General features: G+C 39.2%; 9 non-coding genes across 9 annotated transcripts; 4 read left to right on the top strand and 5 right to left on the bottom strand.

Annotated features, from left to right (window-relative positions):
• Positions 1-692: 692 nt before the first annotated feature.
• TRNAQ-UUG (transfer RNA glutamine (anticodon UUG)) lies at positions 693-764 on the bottom strand. Its single transcript has one exon. It is a non-coding gene; the product is annotated as a tRNA-Gln (tRNA).
• Positions 765-3137: 2373 nt separating this feature from the next.
• On the top strand, positions 3138-3209 carry TRNAQ-CUG (transfer RNA glutamine (anticodon CUG)). Its single transcript has one exon. It is a non-coding gene; the product is annotated as a tRNA-Gln (tRNA).
• A 913-nt stretch (positions 3210-4122) lies between these two features.
• Positions 4123-4194, bottom strand: TRNAQ-UUG (transfer RNA glutamine (anticodon UUG)). Its single transcript has one exon. It is a non-coding gene; the product is annotated as a tRNA-Gln (tRNA).
• Positions 4195-4453: 259 nt separating this feature from the next.
• Positions 4454-4525, top strand: TRNAQ-CUG (transfer RNA glutamine (anticodon CUG)). The gene has a single exon. It is a non-coding gene; the product is annotated as a tRNA-Gln (tRNA).
• Positions 4526-5406: 881 nt separating this feature from the next.
• On the bottom strand, positions 5407-5478 carry TRNAQ-UUG (transfer RNA glutamine (anticodon UUG)). Its single transcript has one exon. It is a non-coding gene; the product is annotated as a tRNA-Gln (tRNA).
• A 2370-nt stretch (positions 5479-7848) lies between these two features.
• Positions 7849-7920, top strand: TRNAQ-CUG (transfer RNA glutamine (anticodon CUG)). Its single transcript has one exon. It is a non-coding gene; the product is annotated as a tRNA-Gln (tRNA).
• Positions 7921-8833: 913 nt separating this feature from the next.
• TRNAQ-UUG (transfer RNA glutamine (anticodon UUG)) lies at positions 8834-8905 on the bottom strand. Its single transcript has one exon. It is a non-coding gene; the product is annotated as a tRNA-Gln (tRNA).
• Positions 8906-9164: 259 nt separating this feature from the next.
• TRNAQ-CUG (transfer RNA glutamine (anticodon CUG)) lies at positions 9165-9236 on the top strand. The gene has a single exon. It is a non-coding gene; the product is annotated as a tRNA-Gln (tRNA).
• Positions 9237-10117: 881 nt separating this feature from the next.
• TRNAQ-UUG (transfer RNA glutamine (anticodon UUG)) lies at positions 10118-10189 on the bottom strand. Its single transcript has one exon. It is a non-coding gene; the product is annotated as a tRNA-Gln (tRNA).
• Between the last annotated feature and the right edge of the window lie 1928 nt (positions 10190-12117).

The following is a 12117-nucleotide window of genomic DNA, read 5'->3' as shown; positions in this document are numbered from 1 at the left end:
TATTAAACTGGCTTTTGATCTCAGCGATTTGCATTGAAAGCCCAGGAGGCCCCTAAAATCAGTTGAATTGTTTCCTGATAATTTAGAGTTTATTTCTTCTTTCGAGAAAGGTGTGATCCAAATAAAGTAAGTACATTTAAACAAGGGCACTTGATCAGTAAATGCACTACTTTCTAGAACTCATAACTCTTGTAAGTTATAAAAAGTTTGCTCTCCATACAGTTTGTCAACTCAAAGAATTACATTTTTTACACATTTAATAAGACCATCAAATTGCTTGAAACATAGGAATGATTGTGAAAGTGAATATGATTCACCAAAATAATTGTATAACATTTTTTAATGTTAATAAAATAGGGCTTTTTCCAATCTTTTCACATCAATGTTGTTTCTGCATGTTCCAGTGAGCAGAGAATCTACTGCACATAGTGTGTACATTTTTCTTTTCATAGAGTTAAGGTTGGACATTATTCATCTGTGGAAAATGTTTCTGAGAGATATCTGGGTGCCCACTCTGATTGACCTTAGGGATTGTACATTAACGATATGTAGTTGCATCACTGTATTGGTATCAGGCACCAAAGTGCATTTAAATGTAATGTCGTGCAGAGAGAGTCGACTGAACTTCTGAATATTAACTCTGTTGAATTGTAATTTGAGAAATTAGAAAATGGAGTGTAAGAGCAAGATAACGGTCCCACCGAGACTTGAACTCGGATCGTTGGATTCAAAGTCCAAAGTGCTAACCATTACACCATGGAACCCTTGCAAGATGCACCTGAGAGCGTTGAATCAGAAATGGCAATATAGAGCACATTTACAATTTTTACAGATTCATAGTCCCAATTGACTGATATCATACAAACACAGCGATGTTGTCGATTGACGTTGTGCTATAGCAATCTCTGTGCTTTATAGAGCATGTAGATCAAATTCTTCCTCTTGAGGCATATGATTAAGCAATATTAAATATTGTTTCTGACTGCCTCTGTTTTGGCATAATGAAGTTCAGCATTTGCGGAAGTATTTAGGTTCCATGGTCTAATGGTTAGTAGGCTGGACTCTGAATTTAGTAATCTGACATGTTATAGCTATATTTTGTTTTCCTTTGGGTGTATTGTCATTTTATGCACATAGATTTCCTAGCAGTGGCTGTGATGAATAGTTCAATTTGATAGCAGCTTCCTTTTGAGAATTTGAAAAAAAAAGAATTAAATAGTCTCTCTGGATGACTCTGCTTTGATTTCTATGTGCACATCCCTTTTGCGTTTCAGAGGGATTGACCAACATACACAACAGTGCTTGGAAGACCTCTTCCTCCCTCATGGCATGTAAAGCTAACCTCTCTCCTACCGTGTGTTTTTTTACTTTTTAACTTCCCCTTCCGAGTCATGATCATGTAACTGAATTTACATTTTTAGATTTTAACTGCAGTAGTTGCTTGTTTTTCATTTTTATTTTTTGTGTACGCATACATCCCTTTTTGTGGGGAGGGGGGAGTGATGTCTGTTTACTTATATTAGCTAATATAGGTCATTTTATGTCCGCTTACAATATGTGTCAGGATTTTTTATGTCGTTTCCAATCAATGTCTAATATCAAGTGGTTTGCAGCAGTCATACAAAGGCACGTAACACCCCCAAAACACCTACATAAGTTAGAAATACTCCGGAAGAGTACTCAGTTTATGAAAAGGCGGTGAATCCCAAATAGAACTGTAAATGTAAGCTAGCAAGCAGACTGTGCACCCCTGTTTGGAACTATGACCTGTGTGTTGCCCTCTATTAACAGAACAATGTAACTGCAGCCCATGTCACATAAAATAGAAAGTAGAGATTATGCAAATTAACTCCCAGAAGAGCCTGGTGTCACCCCAAAAGGTGTCATGCTTTTCACACCAAGAAACATCCACACATAGATCCCTGCGAACCTCAAAAACGTACAGGAAACCCTGTCCAGCGCTTTGCTCCCAGAGGAGATAAGGTTGAAAAACCACCCTATGTTAAAAGTGTCCATAATCCATGCCAGCTGCCCTGTCTATAAAACCTGGCCGTTCGGGGCCTAGGGGCATGAGTGGAAGGGTTTAACCTGCCTGGGTTCTTGGGCATGGTTTCATCATGCCTCAGTTTACAATGGCACTCTGCCACTTTGTCAGGCTTTAAAGAAGCCTGACTCCTGCAGAGCAAAAGATCTGATTATTTCCTTACATGTTTTGTACGTAAGAATGCGGATGGTGCTCTGAGCCTCCTATGGTGGTTATTAAGCATGGTATACATACCATAGCATGTAACTGTGCCTACAAATGGAACATTTTGTTCATTTATTAGGGAGTTGTGAAAATGGCAAAATCAAATTGCCATTACTGACACAGACCAGCTGGCGCTGTCCGGACATTTCGTCGAAAGACATTTGGTCGAAAGACATTTGGTCGACGTGATTTCGTCGAAAGCCAAATGGTCGATTTTTTTATTTATTTATATATATATTTTTTAGGTTGTAGTTTAGGGAAAAAAAGGGGTTTTTGGAAAAAAAGGGGGTTGGGGGGACCCCCCCCAAACCCCCCCCCCAAAAAAAAAATTTGAAAATAAAAAACAAAGCAATTCGACCATTTGGTTTTCGACCAAATGGTTTCGACCAATTGTCCTGTCGACAAATTTTTTTCGACGAAATGTCTGGCAACCCAGCTGCCGACTGTTGCTATTGACAGGAGTTCCAGGTGTATAAACTGAGGAGATCACCAGTTCAATTACCTGTGAACGCATTTTGAAGCTCATTCACAACCAGTTCATGCCCGTTCTCTCCATTTTGGCTTTCTGGCTGGCCGAGGGGCCCTTCAGTAATGTTCTTTGCTAACCATTACACCATGGGCCCCTTGCTGGTGCAACCTGACAGAGTTGTAACAGAAATGAGAATCGAGATCTCATGCATCATTTTAACAAACTCATATTCCTAGCCCACGGATATTATGCAAATGTGGAACTGTTTAGTTGGTTGTTGCGCAATAGCAAACTCTTTGCTTTACAGCTCATTTGGATAGGATTCTTCCTCTGGAGGCATAAGATAAAAGAATATTGCATACATTCTCTAAAAGGCTCTTTTTTTGCTGCAATGACGTTCATCATGTCACTAAGTATGTAGGGTCCATGGTGTAATGGTTAGCACTCTGGACTCTGAATCCAGCGATCCGAGTTCAAATCTCGGTGGGACCTTGGGAATTACTGTGTTTGTTTTCCTCTCAGTGTCTTGTTTTAATAGCAATGACGCTGCTGTGTCGCCCACTTTCATAGCATTATTCCCTGGGTGCATTTGAAAAAAGAAAGATTTTCCATGGATGACGCTCTTTAGCCACAATGAAACCCACCACTTTCTGTGGTGTGAAAGACCCATGGTGTAATGGTAGCACCCTGGAGGTTGAATCCAATAATTTGCATTCAAATCTCTGTAAGAGTTTACCATCAGTCGAACCTTTCCCTTATCGTTTATTGTGGATGTCTTCTTTGAAGAAAGGTATGATCCAACTAAAGTAAGTACATTCACGAATGGGCCCTTGGTCGGTACAAACAGTATTTATACACCTCAGGCCTTTTGTGAATTAAGAAAAGTGTGTTCTTCGTTCTATTTTTCATCTCAAACTGATACCTTCATTTTACAAACATGTAAAGACTGTTAAGACGCTTGATTAATATCATTGATTCTGAATGTGGTCGCTTTTCATAGGATTAACCCTTTAACAATTTTGAAAGAGAATGGCAATACAATAGAGCTGCTTTTCCCAAAATGGTATTATTAATGTTGTTGCTGCATCTTCAAGTAAAAAGAGAATCCATTGGGTCACAGATTGAGCATGTTTCTTAACATTGAGTTAAGTTTGAAAATTTCAAATCTTTTATGTATGTTTCCGATGCAGATCTGCCCATCGACTCAGAATGACCTCACTGTTCATACATTTAAAAAAAATGCATAAAGGTTAAGGTGCTAGGCACAAAAGTGGATTTTTATGAAAAGTTATGCCAGAGAGTGAGAGCGAAAATGAATACCCTACACCACTAACCTTATGAATATTACTATCTTTGGCCTATAATTTAAGACAACAAGGAGACAAAGTGTGTTAGAGCAAGAGAGAGGTTCCACCGAGACTTGAACTCGGATCGCTGGATTCAAAGTCCAAAGTGCTAACCATTACACCATGGAACCCTTGTTGAGCAGAGCTTCATAAGGGCAATGAGAATATAGGGCACAGTCAAGATTTTTACTGACCTATAGTAACCGTTTACTGATATTATATCGAAGCAGCACTGTTGCTGTTGGATGCTGTGCAATCGCAAAGTATTGGCTTCATGTCTCATTTGGATCAAATTCTTCCTCTGGAGTCTAATGATATAGGAATATTACATATTTTCTCTGATGTGCTCTGTTTTTCCAGAATGAAGTGCATCATGCGACTGAATATGTGGGTTCCATGGTGTAATGGTTAGCACTCTGGACTCTGAATCCAGCGATCCGAGTTCAAGTCTCGGTGGGACCTTGGGGCTGCTTCTCTTTTAGAGTTGCCTTTCATTTGCAGATAGATATAACAGCAATAGCTTTGCTTTACAGCCCACTTTGATGGCAGTCTTCTTTGACCAAAGAATATTAATAGTTTCTGGGGATGACTCTCTTTTGCCACAAAGAAACTGCCCACTCTCATATCTCCAAAGCTCCAAGGTATAATGGCTATTAAACTGGCTTTTGATCTCAGCGATTTGCATTGAAAGCCCAGGAGGCCCCTAAAATCAGTTGAATTGTTTCCTGATAATTTAGAGTTTATTTCTTCTTTCGAGAAAGGTGTGATCCAAATAAAGTAAGTACATTTAAACAAGGGCACTTGATCAGTAAATGCACTACTTTCTAGAACTCATAACTCTTGTAAGTTATAAAAAGTTTGCTCTCCATACAGCTTGTCAACTCAAAGAATTACATTTTTTACACATTTAATAAGACCATCAAATTGCTTGAAACATAGGAATGATTGTGAAAGTGAATATGATTCACCAAAATAATTGTATAACATTTTTTAATGTTAATAAAATAGGGCTTTTTCCAATCTTTTCACATCAATGTTGTTTCTGCATGTTCCAGTGAGCAGAGAATCTACTGCACATAGTGTGTACATTTTTCTTTTCATAGAGTTAAGGTTGGACATTATTCATCTGTGGAAAATGTTTCTGAGAGATATCTGGGTGCCCACTCTGATTGACCTTAGGGATTGTACATTAACGATATGTAGTTGCATCACTGTATTGGTATCAGGCACCAAAGTGCATTTAAATGTAATGTCGTGCAGAGAGAGTCGACTGAACTTCTGAATATTAACTCTGTTGAATTGTAATTTGAGAAATTAGAAAATGGAGTGTAAGAGCAAGATAACGGTCCCACCGAGACTTGAACTCGGATCGTTGGATTCAAAGTCCAAAGTGCTAACCATTACACCATGGAACCCTTGCAAGATGCACCTGAGAGCGTTGAATCAGAAATGGCAATATAGAGCACATTTACAATTTTTACAGATTCATAGTCCCAATTGACTGATATCATACAAACACAGCGATGTTGTCGATTGACGTTGTGCTATAGCAATCTCTGTGCTTTATAGAGCATGTAGATCAAATTCTTCCTCTTGAGGCATATGATTAAGCAATATTAAATATTGTTTCTGACTGCCTCTGTTTTGGCATAATGAAGTTCAGCATTTGCGGAAGTATTTAGGTTCCATGGTCTAATGGTTAGTAGGCTGGACTCTGAATTTAGTAATCTGACATGTTATAGCTATATTTTGTTTTCCTTTGGGTGTATTGTCATTTTATGCACATAGATTTCCTAGCAGTGGCTGTGATGAATAGTTCAATTTGATAGCAGCTTCCTTTTGAGAATTTGAAAAAAAAAGAATTAAATAGTCTCTCTGGATGACTCTGCTTTGATTTCTATGTGCACATCCCTTTTGCGTTTCAGAGGGATTGACCAACATACACAACAGTGCTTGGAAGACCTCTTCCTCCCGCATGGCATGTAAAGCTAACCTCTCTCCTACCGTGTGTTTTTTTACTTTTTAACTTCCCCTTCCGAGTCATGATCATGTAACTGAATTTACATTTTTAGATTTTAACTGCAGTAGTTGCTTGTTTTTCATTTTTATTTTTTGTGTACGCATACATCCCTTTTTGTGGGGAGGGGGGAGTGATGTCTGTTTACTTATATTAGCTAATATAGGTCATTTTATGTCCGCTTACAATATGTGTCAGGATTTTTTATGTCGTTTCCAATCAATGTCTAATATCAAGTGGTTTGCAGCAGTCATACAAAGGCACGTAACACCCCCAAAACACCTACATAAGTTAGAAATACTCCGGAAGAGTACTCAGTTTATGAAAAGGCGGTGAATCCCAAATAGAACTGTAAATGTAAGCTAGCAAGCAGACTGTGCACCCCTGTTTGGAACTATGACCTGTGTGTTGCCCTCTATTAACAGAACAATGTAACTGCAGCCCATGTCACATAAAATAGAAAGTAGAGATTATGCAAATTAACTCCCAGAAGAGCCTGGTGTCACCCCAAAAGGTGTCATGCTTTTCACACCAAGAAACATCCACACATAGATCCCTGCGAACCTCAAAAACGTACAGGAAACCCTGTCCAGCGCTTTGCTCCCAGAGGAGATAAGGTTGAAAAACCACCCTATGTTAAAAGTGTCCATAATCCATGCCAGCTGCCCTGTCTATAGAACCTGGCCGTTCGGGGCCTAGGGGCATGAGTGGAAGGGTTTAACCTGCCTGGGTTCTTGGGCATGGTTTCATCATGCCTCAGTTTACAATGGCACTCTGCCACTTTGTCAGGCTTTAAAGAAGCCTGACTCCTGCAGAGCAAAAGATCTGATTATTTCCTTACATGTTTTGTACGTAAGAATGCGGATGGTGCTCTGAGCCTCCTATGGTGGTTATTAAGCATGGTATACATACCATAGCATGTAACTGTGCCTACAAATGGAACATTTTGTTCATTTATTAGGGAGTTGTGAAAATGGCAAAATCAAATTGCCATTACTGACACAGACCAGCTGCCGCTGTCCGGACATTTCGTCGAAAGACATTTCGTCGAAAGACATTTGGTCGACGTAATTTGGTCGAAAGCCAAATGGTCGATTTTTTTATTTATTTATATATATATTTTTTAGGTTGTAGTTTAGGGAAAAAAAGGGGTTTTTAGAAAAAAAGGGGGTTGGGGGGACCCCCCCAAACCCCCCCCCCAAAAAAAATGTGAAAATAAAAAACAAAGCAATTCGACCATTTGGTTTTCGACCAAATGGTTTCGACCAATTGTCCTGTCGACAAATTTTTTTCGACGAAATGTCTGGCAACCCAGCTGCCGACTGTTGCTATTGACAGGAGTTCCAGGTGTATAAACTGAGGAGATCACCAGTTCAATTACCTGTGAACGCATTTTGAAGCTCATTCACAACCAGTTCATGCTCGTTCTCTCCATTTTGGCTTTCTGGCTGGCCGAGGGGCCCTTCAGTAATGTTCTTTGCTAACCATTACACCATGGGCCCCTTGCTGGTGCAACCTGACAGAGTTGTAACAGAAATGAGAATCGAGATCTCATGCATCATTTTAACAAACTCATATTCCTAGCCCACGGATATTATGCAAATGTGGAACTGTTTAGTTGGTTGTTGCGCAATAGCAAACTCTTTGCTTTACAGCTCATTTGGATAGGATTCTTCCTCTGGAGGCATAAGATAAAAGAATATTGCATACATTCTCTAAAAGGCTCTTTTTTTGCTGCAATGACGTTCATCATGTCACTAAGTATGTAGGTTCCATGGTGTAATGGTTAGCACTCTGGACTCTGAATCCAGCGATCCGAGTTCAAATCTCGGTGGGACCTTGGGAATTACTGTGTTTGTTTTCCTCCCAGTGTCTTGTTTTAATAGCAATGACGCTGCTGTGTCGCCCACTTTCATAGCATTATTCCCTGGGTGCATTTGAAAAAAGAAAGATTTTCCATGGATGACGCTCTTTAACCACAATGAAACCCACCACTTTCTGTGGTGTGAAAGACCCATGGTGTAATGGTAGCACCCTGGAGGTTGAATCCAATAATTTGCATTCAAATCTCTGTAAGAGTTTACCATCAGTCGAACCTTTCCCTTATCGTTTATTGTGGATGTCCTCTTTGAAGAAAGGTATGATCCAACTAAAGTAAGTACATTCACGAATGGGCCCTTGGTCGGTACAAACAGTATTTATACACCTCAGGCCTTTTGTGAATTAAGAAAAGTGTGTTCTTCGTTCTATTTTTCATCTCAAACTGATACCTTCATTTTACAAACATGTAAAGACTGTTAAGACGCTTGATTAATATCATTGATTCTGAATGTGGTCGCTTTTCATAGGATTAACCCTTTAACAATTTTGAAAGAGAATGGCGATACAATAGAGCTGCTTTTCCCAAAATGGTATTATTAATGTTGTTGCTGCATCTTCAAGTAAAAAGAGAATCCATTGGGTCACAGATTGAGCATGTTTCTTAACATTGAGTTAAGTTTGAAAATTTCAAATCTTTTATGTATGTTTCCGATGCAGATCTGCCCATCGACTCAGAATGACCTCACTGTTCATACATTTAAAAAAAATGCATAAAGGTTAAGGTGCTAGGCACAAAAGTGGATTTTTATGAAAAGTTATGCCAGAGAGTGAGAGCGAAAATGAATACCCTACACCATTAACCTTATGAATATTACTATCTTTGGCCTATAATTTAAGACAACAAGGAGACAAAGTGTGTTAGAGCAAGAGAGAGGTTCCACCGAGACTTGAACTCGGATCGCTGGATTCAAAGTCCAAAGTGCTAACCATTACACCATGGAACCCTTGTTGAGCAGAGCTTCATAAGGGCAATGAGAATATAGGGCACAGTCAAGATTTTTACTGACCTATAGTAACCGTTTACTGATATTATATCGAAGCAGCACTGTTGCTGTTGGATGCTGTGCAATCGCAAAGTATTGGCTTCATGTCTCATTTGGATCAAATTCTTCCTCTGGAGTCTAATGATATAGGAATATTACATATTTTCTCTGATGTGCTCTGTTTTTCCAGAATGAAGTGCATCATGCTACTGAATATGTGGGTTCCATGGTGTAATGGTTAGCACTCTGGACTCTGAATCCAGCGATCCGAGTTCAAGTCTCGGTGGGACCTTGGGGCTGCTTCTCTTTTAGAGTTGCCTTTCATTTGCAGATAGATATAACAGCAATAGCTTTGCTTTACAGCCCACTTTGATGGCAGTCTTCTTTGACCAAAGAATATTAATAGTTTCTGGGGATGACTCTCTTTTGCCACAAAGAAACTGCCCACTCTCATATCTCCAAAGCTCCAAGGTATAATGGCTATTAAACTGGCTTTTGATCTCAGCGATTTGCATTGAAAGCCCAGGAGGCCCCTAAAATCAGTTGAATTGTTTCCTGATAATTTAGAGTTTATTTCTTCTTTCGAGAAAGGTGTGATCCAAATAAAGTAAGTACATTTAAACACGGGCACTTGATCAGTAAATGCACTACTTTCTAGAACTCATAACTCTTGTAAGTTATAAAAAGTTTGCTCTCCATACAGTTTGTCAACTCAAAGAATTACATTTTTTACACATTTAATAAGACCATCAAATTGCTTGAAACATAGGAATGATTGTGAAAGTGAATATGATTCACCAAAATAATTGTATAACATTTTTTAATGTTAATAAAATAGGGCTTTTTCCAATCTTTTCACATCAATGTTGTTTCTGCATGTTCCAGTGAGCAGAGAATCTACTGCACATAGTGTGTACATTTTTCTTTTCATAGAGTTAAGGTTGGACATTATTCATCTGTGGAAAATGTTTCTGAGAGATATCTGGGTGCCCATTCTGATTGACCTTAGGGATTGTACATTAACGATATGTAGTTGCATCACTGTATTGGTATCAGGCACCAAAGTGCATTTAAATGTAATGTCGTGCAGAGAGAGTCGACTGAACTTCTGATTATTAACTCTGTTGAATTGTAATTTGAGAAATTAGAAAATGGAGTGTAAGAGCAAGATAACGGTCCCACCGAGACTTGAACTCGGATCGTTGGATTCAAAGTCCAAAGTGCTAACCATTACACCATGGAACCCTTGCAAGATGCACCTGAGAGCGTTGAATCAGAAATGGCAATATAGAGCACATTTACAATTTTTACAGATTCATAGTCCCAATTGACTGATATCATACAAACACAGCGATGTTGTCGATTGACGTTGTGCTATAGCAATCTCTGTGCTTTATAGAGCATGTAGATCAAATTCTTCCTCTTGAGGCATATGATTAAGCAATATTAAATATTGTTTCTGACTGCCTCTGTTTTGGCATAATGAAGTTCAGCATTTGCGGAAGTATTTAGGTTCCATGGTCTAATGGTTAGTAGGCTGGACTCTGAATTTAGTAATCTGACATGTTCTAGCTATATTTTGTTTTCCTTTGGGTGTATTGTCATTTTATGCACATAGATTTCCTAGCAGTGGCTGTGATGAATAGTTCAATTTGATAGCAGCTTCCTTTTGAGAATTTGAAAAAAAAAGAATTAAATAGTCTCTCTGGATGACTCTGCTTTGATTTCTATGTGCACATCCCTTTTGCGTTTCAGAGGGATTGACCAACATACACAACAGTGCTTGGAAGACCTCTTCCTCCCTCATGGCATGTAAAGCTAACCTCTCTCCTACCGTGTGTTTTTTTACTTTTTAACTTCCCCTTCCGAGTCATGATCATGTAACTGAATTTACATTTTTAGATTTTAACTGCAGTAGTTGCTTGTTTTTCATTTTTATTTTTTGTGTACGCATACATCCCTTTTTGTGGGGAGGGGGGAGTGATGTCTGTTTACTTATATTAGCTAATATAGGTCATTTTATGTCCGCTTACAATATGTGTCAGGATTTTTTATGTCGTTTCCAATCAATGTCTAATATCAAGTGGTTTGCAGCAGTCATACAAAGGCACGTAACACCCCCAAAACACCTACATAAGTTAGAAATACTCCGGAAGAGTACTCAGTTTATGAAAAGGCGGTGAATCCCAAATAGAACTGTAAATGTAAGCTAGCAAGCAGACTGTGCACCCCTGTTTGGAACTATGACCTGTGTGTTGCCCTCTATTAACAGAACAATGTAACTGCAGCCCATGTCACATAAAATAGAAAGTAGAGATTATGCAAATTAACTCCCAGAAGAGCCTGGTGTCACCCCAAAAGGTGTCATGCTTTTCACACCAAGAAACATCCACACATAGATCCCTGCGAACCTCAAAAACGTACAGGAAACCCTGTCCAGCGCTTTGCTCCCAGAGGAGATAAGGTTGAAAAACCACCCTATGTTAAAAGTGTCCATAATCCATGCCAGCTGCCCTGTCTATAGAACCTGGCCGTTCGGGGCCTAGGGGCATGAGTGGAAGGGTTTAACCTGCCTGGGTTCTTGGTCATGGTTTCATCATGCCTCAGTTTACAATGGCACTCTGCCACTTTGTCAGGCTTTAAAGAAGCCTGACTCCTGCAGAGCAAAAGATCTGATTATTTCCTTACATGTTTTGTACGTAAGAATGCGGATGGTGCTCTGAGCCTCCTATGGTGGTTATTAAGCATGGTATACATACCATAGCATGTAACTGTGCCTACAAATGGAACATTTTGTTCATTTATTAGGGAGTTGTGAAAATGGCAAAATCAAATTGCCATTACTGACACAGACCAGCTGCCGCTGTCCGGACATTTCGTCGAAAGACATTTCGTCGAAAGACATTTGGTCGACGTAATTTGGTCGAAAGCCAAATGGTCGATTTTTTTATTTATTTATATATATATTTTTTAGGTTGTAGTTTAGGGAAAAAAAGGGGTTTTTAGAAAAAAAGGGGGTTGGGGGGACCCCCCCAAACCCCCCCCCCAAAAAATGTGAAAATAAAAAACAAAGCAATTCGACCATTTGGTTTTCGACAATTGTCCTGTCGACAAATTTTTTTCGACGAAATGTCTGGCAACCCAGCTGCCGACTGTTGCTATTGACAGGAGTT

This window comes from Ambystoma mexicanum, chromosome 5p, assembly GCF_040938575.1.
Source record: "Ambystoma mexicanum isolate Mex_15411 chromosome 5p, UKY_AmexF1_1, whole genome shotgun sequence".
NCBI classification, from domain to species: Eukaryota; Metazoa; Chordata; class Amphibia; order Caudata; family Ambystomatidae; genus Ambystoma; species Ambystoma mexicanum.
The sequence above is the reverse complement of the archived record's forward strand: the minus strand, read 5'-3'. Positions and strand labels throughout refer to the sequence as shown.